Below are 8,888 nucleotides of genomic sequence, written 5' to 3'. Positions count from 1 at the left end.
TGATAGTCTCAAATAATTAATAGAAATTAGGAGTTCATAACTAATTCGTTACTTCTACGGATGTCTCTTTAGGATAATATGTATCTCCTTCGTGAGACCACCATAAATTCATCCTGTCGGCATTTGGATTTGTAACAAATCTTCACATTCAGGGGCATTTGGCATCTCTCCCGGATTTGTCGTCATGATGATTGGCTTTTCGGTTCAGCATGAGGACAAGGTCGCAGTCAGCACGAAGCCTGCTTTCAATTATTAATCTACCCAAATGCAGGCTGCGGGTGGTAGCCATATTTTAGTAGGCCACAATGGTCAACTTAAGTAAAAAGAAACACAAAACATAATTACTGCATAGAAATGATTATACAGTGTTATTCCCCTGCTAATACCCTTATGTGTATGCATTTACCTAGCCATTTGCGACATCAAAAAGCCATTAATGCGTATTAATTATAAGCGCAAAACAAAATAACATCACATAAGCAACATCTATTTCTGTCAGTTTGCTCACCAACTTAGTTCACTTATTATTTTAGCCATGCAATAGCATTCCCACGTGTAATTCTTCTGTTAATAAGGTTGATTAGACAAGACTGGACAAACCTTTAATAATTAATAATTAATCAGTAGTACTTTTAATTATAACATACGTAAATTAAACAGGTATTTGGGTTTAAAGTAAAAACCCTGCTCCATCAGGTTCAGGGGCTGGGAAGTGGTTGCACTTCACAGCCAAGATGGCAGTTCTAGACTGCACACAGACACTGCACTGGCAGGTCTGAGACACACTTTAGAAGCTGCTTCTGTGGGTGGCGCAAACCAGCGCTTCAGGCCCACCAGCAGCATTTGGTTTACCAGCCCTGGGCACACACAGGCCACGCTACTAGGGACTAACGGGTAAACCAAATAAGCCAATCATGGTTGTAGCAATTCACATGTCATCTTTACACAGGGAGCATTCGCGCTGTGGCACTGAATGGCAGTGGCACAGCGCCCAGAGCATCTATTACCAGCAAAAACAGAGGAGACAACAGCGAAAAATGGAAGGGAGACTCACGCCAATGGTGCCAGGTCTAATATGTACCCTTGCACTCTTTGATGGCCTAGGGGGCGGCAGATTTGTAGCATTGTATTGTTTATTGTATCATGTTTCTGACCCACCCCCCACCCCCTCCGCCGTTTTACTTGCATCTTTAGTTAAAGAGTTACGAAACAAAAAAGCATTTGCAATGCAAAAGGTCTCGCATTTACACGAGTTTGAGCTAGTGGCATTGTAAATGACAATACCTTTTATTTATGTTTTGGTATTTAAAACATAAATAGAAGGCATTGTCATTTACAATGCAAGAGCTCAAGCTTGTGTAAATGCGAGACCTATTGCATTGCAAATGCTTGTTAAACGTGCACTCTTGCCGTGCCACTGAATTGATGACTGCCTGTGTGATGCCACAACACTACTCCCTGGCCTGACCTTGGGCGGGGTCACAAAGGGACACAGGATGGAGAGTCAAAATCCTTAGCGTGATAACTGAGACTTCAGGACTAACTCCTGGGTGAGGATGGCGAGAGTCCTTGAACCCCCAAATTCATCACAGGATCAAATTAAACATAGAGATGTTCAAAAGAAATGAGCTGAAACCACCATAAAAGATAACGAGACCTATTGGCTAAGCCAATGCTTGTAATTAAAAGATAAACAGTTACCACTAGCGCTGAATCTTCATTTTAGAAGCAGCCATGGCGCTATTTGTGAGGCTGCACAATGTTGCGGTCTCTTTTATAAAGATGTTCAGTGTGGTGAACACCCCGCCATGGATTTGTATCTCAGTGACTGAGAACGTGACCTCTTCAAAGACAGAGCTAAATAAAGAGACTTTCAAAACTAACGACTTTTCTCCATATTTTTATTTCCATGGATGAATGTTGCACAATTGACATTCACACATTACCAGCGCTGGACAGGGAAGGGCGCTCCCAAAGACAGACCCCATCAATGCTATAGTTAACTCCAAAGAGCTGCGCAGCGCTTTACAGATCTTGTTTACATAAAATGACAAGTCATAAAAGGTCATATTTCACCCTCGTGTGGGATGCGTTAATGCGCAGGGAAGATGAGACCAAAGCCAGCGCTCTTCTCATCTATAATTCTGTGGTGCTGTTAGCAACACGTAACTTTCAGACGGGGCTTTAAGTGGGAGGAAAAAGTGATAGTTTCCTAAAAGTGGTGTGGACTGCCCATTTCAGGGCGCGGCTTAAACATTTAATCCAAAATTCCCATAGAGTGCCACCTTACCCACACTTTTGCAGAGCATCACAAATGCAACTGGCGTACCGGATCATTGTTCTGTGCGCGCTGCAGAGAGGCCAAGGATTGGATGTGCACGTGTTATTGAAAACCTTTTTGACCCAACTACAGGCATTGAGTGAAATTCACACTGCCTTCAGCCTGAACTCACCTGTTGTACTAGAATCACCCAGATGTGTTACAATTCAAAGCATGCACTTACCAGAATGATATGCTGTCTGAAGAACGTATCCTGGCACAACAGCTTTTAAATAGCTAACACGGTTAGGAAATGCAATATTAAGGAAAGTATGTGAAATATAAATACAAACTACATAGATTACCTTAACCTTTTTTACACGCACTTTAAAAAAGAATCTAAACCAGACAAAGTCGATAGACTGAATCACCTTTATTCCTCCACTGTAATTAGCTTGAATGAAAACAAAAAAAACGAGACTGCTCGGGCTTCAAGTACCCGCACAAAATTGCTGTTATTTACACGTTTTACTACGCTTTCATCCCCAGGGCCATGGTGTGAATGCCAAACTGAAAACCGATCTGACATTCGGATTTCAGCCCCTGCTGCAGGCCCGGCTCCAGGAACTTTTATTTGGGTGGGCCAAGGGTGCATTTGGGTGGGCCACTGCAGGCTCGATTTGTCGCATATATGTCTAGGCAGGGCTGCTTCAGGGCCCTCCTTTATCTCTTCTTAGTCTTACAAGGCCCAGTAAAACACACTCTTTTCCAAATCTCTTTTTAAATATTATCACTCTCAAAAAGTGTTTTTTCCATGTAATGTCCCTTTGATGGGAAGAGGAGTTTTCTGAGGTGGGAGTATCAGGCAAGCAACACTACTCAGGCTCCCTCTGTGTGACTCTTCAGGGAGAATCCCTCTTCATTACTACCTCCACCTGACCCCGGACTCTGCACGCACTCCCTTACAGGCTCCCTCTGTGCGAGCCTTCAGGGAGAATCCCTCTTCATTACTGCCTCCACCTGACCCCAGACTCTGCAACACACCCCCTTACAGGCTTGATTATCCACTGCTCCTCTCCAGTGCACCTTATCTCACAGCTGACCTTGGGCCCCAGCCCCATATCAGGCACCATCGGGTTCCACTTTCATTTTTCCCGGTAAAAACATTAGTAAAATCACCTTTAAACTTAAAACATTGAATATAGCAATAAATATAATTAGCAGGCACTTTAAAGTATGTTCCACAGTAGCCCTTATGACCCGACTGCTAATTAAATAAACAAAAACAGAAAGGCCATGACCGGGCCGGCTTCAGCGCTGATGAGTAAGTCTTTTTTGGCGCCGCACCAATAACCTCTCTCCGTAAAAACCTTTACTACCACCTTCCAACAGTGCCCCTCATCCCTCCATGCCCCCCCTACAGACCTCCTCCTCGGATTCCCTCACTGCCACCCTCCACTAGTGCCCCTCATCCCTCCATGCCCCCCCCCATTGACCTCCTCCTCGGATTCCCTCACTGCCACACGCCACAAGTGCCCCTCATCTCCCCATAGCCCCTCCCCCTCATGACCTCCTTCCTCGGATTTACTCACTGCCACCCTTCACTAGTGCCCCTCATCTCTCTGTAGCCCATCCCCCTCATGACCTCCTCCTCAGACTCCCTCACTGCCACCCTCCAGCAGTGGCCCTCATCTTTCCCCAGCTCCCGCCTCCACCCCATGACCTCTTCCTCGGATTCCCTCACTGCCACCCTCCAACAGTGCCCCTCATTGCTCCATAGCCCCGCCCCCTATTGACCTCCTCCTTGGATTTTCTCACTGCCACCCTCCAACAGTGCCCCTCATCTTTACGTAGCCCCTCTCTCACATGCATTTCATTTGTTGTACAGCGCTACTCATATCAGTGTAGTGTGTGTCAGTACTTTACACCACACACACATTATACAGAGACAATGAATCATACAAGTATGTATATCAGTCTATAGGGAATGCCTCATAAGCCAATGAGGATTACAAGGTGTATGAATCACGTCATCCATACTGGTGGGCAGTATATTTTAAGAGGGTTTGGTCTGGGGAAACACAACCTTAGGATTTAAAAAGCATTCCATGGGGGTCAGCTTTACTGATAAAAATGTATATCTGCCCAAAAATACTCATTTTAGCAACATTTGAATAATAAAAGACTGAGGAAGTTCTAACTATATCACAAAACAAATAAAGCGAAGTTCTAACTATACCATTCATGTTTGTATGCAGCTCTTTGGTGACAGTTCATTGGTCACTGTCCTATGTTAGGATTGTAACTTCTGAACTGCAAGTAGCACAAGGATCTCTGTGACAAAGGCAGTAACCCACTGAGCTTCCACATAAAATACAGTTCATCTGCATTTAAAAACTACTAACAGACAAATGATTGCTCTCCAGCAGGATCATTAATCACCAGCGTTATCTGGGCATCTTTTATTGTGTTATTGTTGTCCTGCATCTGCCATGATAATGATAAACACTGTTTAAATGAAGCACACACGAGGTATGTGTCCTGCTGGCCTGTGCAGATTTAAAAAAAAAAAAAAATAGTAACACATTCTCTTACTTACTCCATTGGTCAAACTTTGTGTCACAGCCCGATGTGATAAGCAGCTGCAGGGGTCAGGAAAGGTGAATAGCAATAAACAAACTTATTTTCTCCTGCGCTGCATAGAAAAAGAAATATCCACACAGCAGGACAGTAGGCAACGGTTACAGGTGTCAAAGAAAGGATTTGTCCCTTTCACCATGTGGAGATGAAGGGGTATAAAATAAACAAAGCCTCGTTAACATGTAAATGGTCTTTTAAAGACCTGTGAAGTGCTCGGGTGCGGCTGCGATAATCTCAAAAACTGTCTCTGCGCGCCTGCCTTCAAGCCCTCACCTCATTGCGAGGGCCAAGGTTCCTGTTTGGGTGGGCCTGGCCCACCCGGCCCACCCGCTAGAACCGGGCCTGCCCTGCTGGCTACACATTAACAACAACACTGAAAATGAAAGATGTTCGAGAAAACAAGTCATAATAATTGGACTTCGAAGCGTTCGCAGTGATTTGTGAATCGCACAAAATGACAGCAAAAGCACCCCTAAAACCTAAAGGCGGCAAAGCCCACACACAAAAGGCCACCTGAGTGTAAACAGAGCGCGCGCCGAGAAGTGAACATCAGGAAAAGAGTCCACTTGCAGCCGCAGCAGCGAGATTTCCTAACACTACCAACCACACCACACAACTGAAGGCATCAAAAATGGGCGCCTGCTCCGCAACTTTGAGAACAAGGATTTGCTATTCTTGTAAAATGTTGTAGCCCACCATCAAATGCAGGCTGCTGCAAAACTATAATCGCGCGATTTAACAAAAAAATAAAAGTGGCAGAAGGTACAGGCATCAGTCTGTGAAATAGCTACAAGGGGCTGCTTGTAACATCTCCTTGTCCTCGTGTATCGTGCGATTAAACAAAACAGCAAAAACCTAAAAATAAGACAGCGTATGTATCTGATGAACAGTGGACTGTCTGGCCGGAGCTACAACTGTATGGACATGACGTTTGCAGGTGCTTCAGGGGTTGTAAGGCACTAACAGCCCGCGAATGGCGCGCGCGCGCCACAACGAGCGATCTCTGTTCAATTATCGCACCCGTGTCTGGGCACGATAATTGAAAACAGATGTGGGCCCTGCGGGTAACCGACACCAATAGGCCGTGGGCGGAGCAATGCGCCCGCCTTTGGCCAATTGCGTGCTGTCTTTGTTAAAAAGACGCACGCAAAGGCCAATAGCCTGGGGCAAAAGTAAAAGTATACACGCAGCGTGTGCGAGCATCTGAAGCGATTTCTGAAAGCCCCTACATGAAGTCTCGCTGCGCGAGCAAAGCTACACACTGCAACGCTAGGCACGAGACCTAAAAAGCAAGCAAGCAGTTTTACTTATAATAACACCTACCTATAGTGTCGTGTCCAAAAGCAGCAAAGTGGCAAGATGGCGTTTAACTTCTAAAACGCTTATACTAACATAGCAATGTGTGCAGGCAGACCCCTGTCTTCACTACAATCTCACACATACACTTCTGTCCATAGCACTCCCAAAGCCTGATTCCAACTGAAAATGAGCTTTGACGCTTTGTAAGGGAATTAAATGCTATATATACTACAGAATACTGCCTTCTGTTGGAGGAGAGCGAATGAGAGAGGATGGTACGTGTGGAGATGTGGAAGGGGCCAGGGGTACATAGTAGAGGAATTGAGGATGGAGAGAGCAAAAGAAAAACAAGCACTGGCAAAGCTAATAGGACTTGTCATTTGGGACTAATGTCTCTGACCAATACCTTTGGCTATTGCTGTGCAGCATTGTCAAGAAGAAAAACAAAGGAGTGATGAAGTGCCGCTGTTGACAGTTCCATCATTCTGTGGGTGCGCACATACATCACCACATAAGAAGTGCTGACAGAATGATAAGAGTGAACTGTAGTTGTTATTGCATTTCTATAGCGCTAACTACCCTTGATGAGGCGTCAAAGCGCTTTTCGGCGTGTAGCACGCTACTCCGAAACCCAAGACTGATTATTGGTGAATTAGTATAGGAAAATATAAAAACTGTATTTGAGTTGTGGACATATGAGTCTGGTATTTGGATTGAAAAAGAATAGTGGAGTGATAGAAGAGTTCTTTTTTTAATGATCGATCTTAGATAAGTAATTTAAAAAAATACATTTTAAGTGCATGAAGGTGCATTTTTTTGGTAGTGGAGCACCAGCCGAAATGACGGCTACCAGTCTTTTAAAAAATTGCGAAAAAAAATTAAATGCCCTTTAGGGGCAGGGGAGCAATAGAGAAGCCAGTGGAGGGACCAACGTGAGGGAAAAAAATAAAAACAGAGCCGTGTGGGCGGAGGAGGAGAAAAGCAGCACATGAAGGAGAGAGTAACACTGAGCGTGGGAGGAAAAAGCACAGAAGAAAGAGAGCAACATGGAGCAAGGGGGTGGGGGGAGAAGCACACAAGCGTGAGAATACAAAACATGTATGGGGCGGGTGTTTAGGGGAGGGAAGCTGCACAAAAGAGAGAGCTAGAGAACACATTCACTCTCAAGGAGCGCCGAAAGAAAAAGCGAAAAGTAGTTCCCTAAAAGTGAGCAAGAATACAAGTCAGCCATTCAAAAGGATTGCATAGAGCAGTGGTTCCCAAACTTTTGACTCCTGAGGACCCCCAGTAAGTCACTACTGTAAGCCAGGGACCCCCAAGCAATTTATACTATTTAAATTTCAGACATTAAAACAGTAATTCGTGAAAAATACACAAACAAGTGCACACCAAACAAATAGTCTAATAGCTAGATTTGTTTATTTTATATTGATGAAATTTGCAAAAATCTAAAGATTTTAATGGAAAGATTGGTGCTGCACCTAGGCGACTAACATTTAAATGTTTGCTTTTATTTCACGGAATGAGGCTCCTGCTTCTGCCAGGGCCGTACTGGGAACCCAAAGCAGCCTTGGCAAATGTTGTCAGACCAGTCACTCCACGATGCGCACCAAGTGTAGCGAGTGAGACTGACCACTACAAAGGGAGCTTTGGGGGGCTCTCCCCGCAAGAAAATTTTGAAAAAATGGTGCATTCCACATACATTTGTCATTATATATTGAACTGTATTAGCTTTGAAAGCATAGTAAATGATGACCTTACTGTGTACCAGGATACAACGATCTTTTGTTGGGGCTCTTCAATCAATTACTCACTATCACCCTCCAATAGTGCCTATTATCTCTCCATAGCCCCTCCGTCACATGTATTGCATTTGTTTCATAGCATTTCTCATACCAGTGTAGGGCAGAGACAATGAATCATTCATGTACAAATCAGTGTATAGAAAATATGACATAAGGCAAAGGGGACTTCAAGGTGTAGGATTCATATGTCATCTATACTGGTAGGCATTTTTTAGAGTGCTTGGTCTGGAGAAGCACAAACTCACGATTCAGAACATGACACGGTGGCTAGCATTGACGTTAATAATAAGAATGTATTTCTACCCAAATAAAGCATTATTAGCTGCATCAGGATAATGAAAGACTGAGAGAAAACATAACTTACTAGCTTGTACCATGCAGTTTGAATGCAGCTCTTTGATGGCAGGTCATAGCTCACTGTGCTGGTTTAGGATTGTAACTAATGAACTGCACAGTAACAATAGAAGCTCTGTGACAAAAGCTGTAACCCACTGAGCTATGCACATAAAATACTCTTTTTTTAAATGCATGGTACATGGTCTTTGCAGCAGGCAGGCTAAACCTCTGCGCTTCCTTAGAGGAGTCAAATCTGCCAATAGACAAAACTCCAATTTCTCTCTCCAGCAGGTACATTAATCACCGGAGCAATCTTGACACATTTATTGTTGCTTTGAAAACTACAAGGAACTTTGCAGTGCTTTTAAAACTGCTGCCTGCTTACCCCCTGGGAAAGTGTCAGTTTGGGAACCACTGGCATAGAGGATATTCTCCAGCGGAGGGATAAACACATGATGGACAAGGCAAGCCATAAAATCAGTAACGGCTGGTGTCAGTGTCAGGGTGGGAGGAGAGGGAAGCTGCCGAAAATACAAACAAAAAACCCC

The sequence above is a fragment of the Triturus cristatus genome, chromosome 1_1 (assembly GCF_964204655.1).
Source record: "Triturus cristatus chromosome 1_1, aTriCri1.1, whole genome shotgun sequence".
In the NCBI taxonomy this organism is placed as follows: Eukaryota; Metazoa; Chordata; class Amphibia; order Caudata; family Salamandridae; genus Triturus; species Triturus cristatus.
This window is presented reverse-complemented; position numbering follows the sequence as displayed.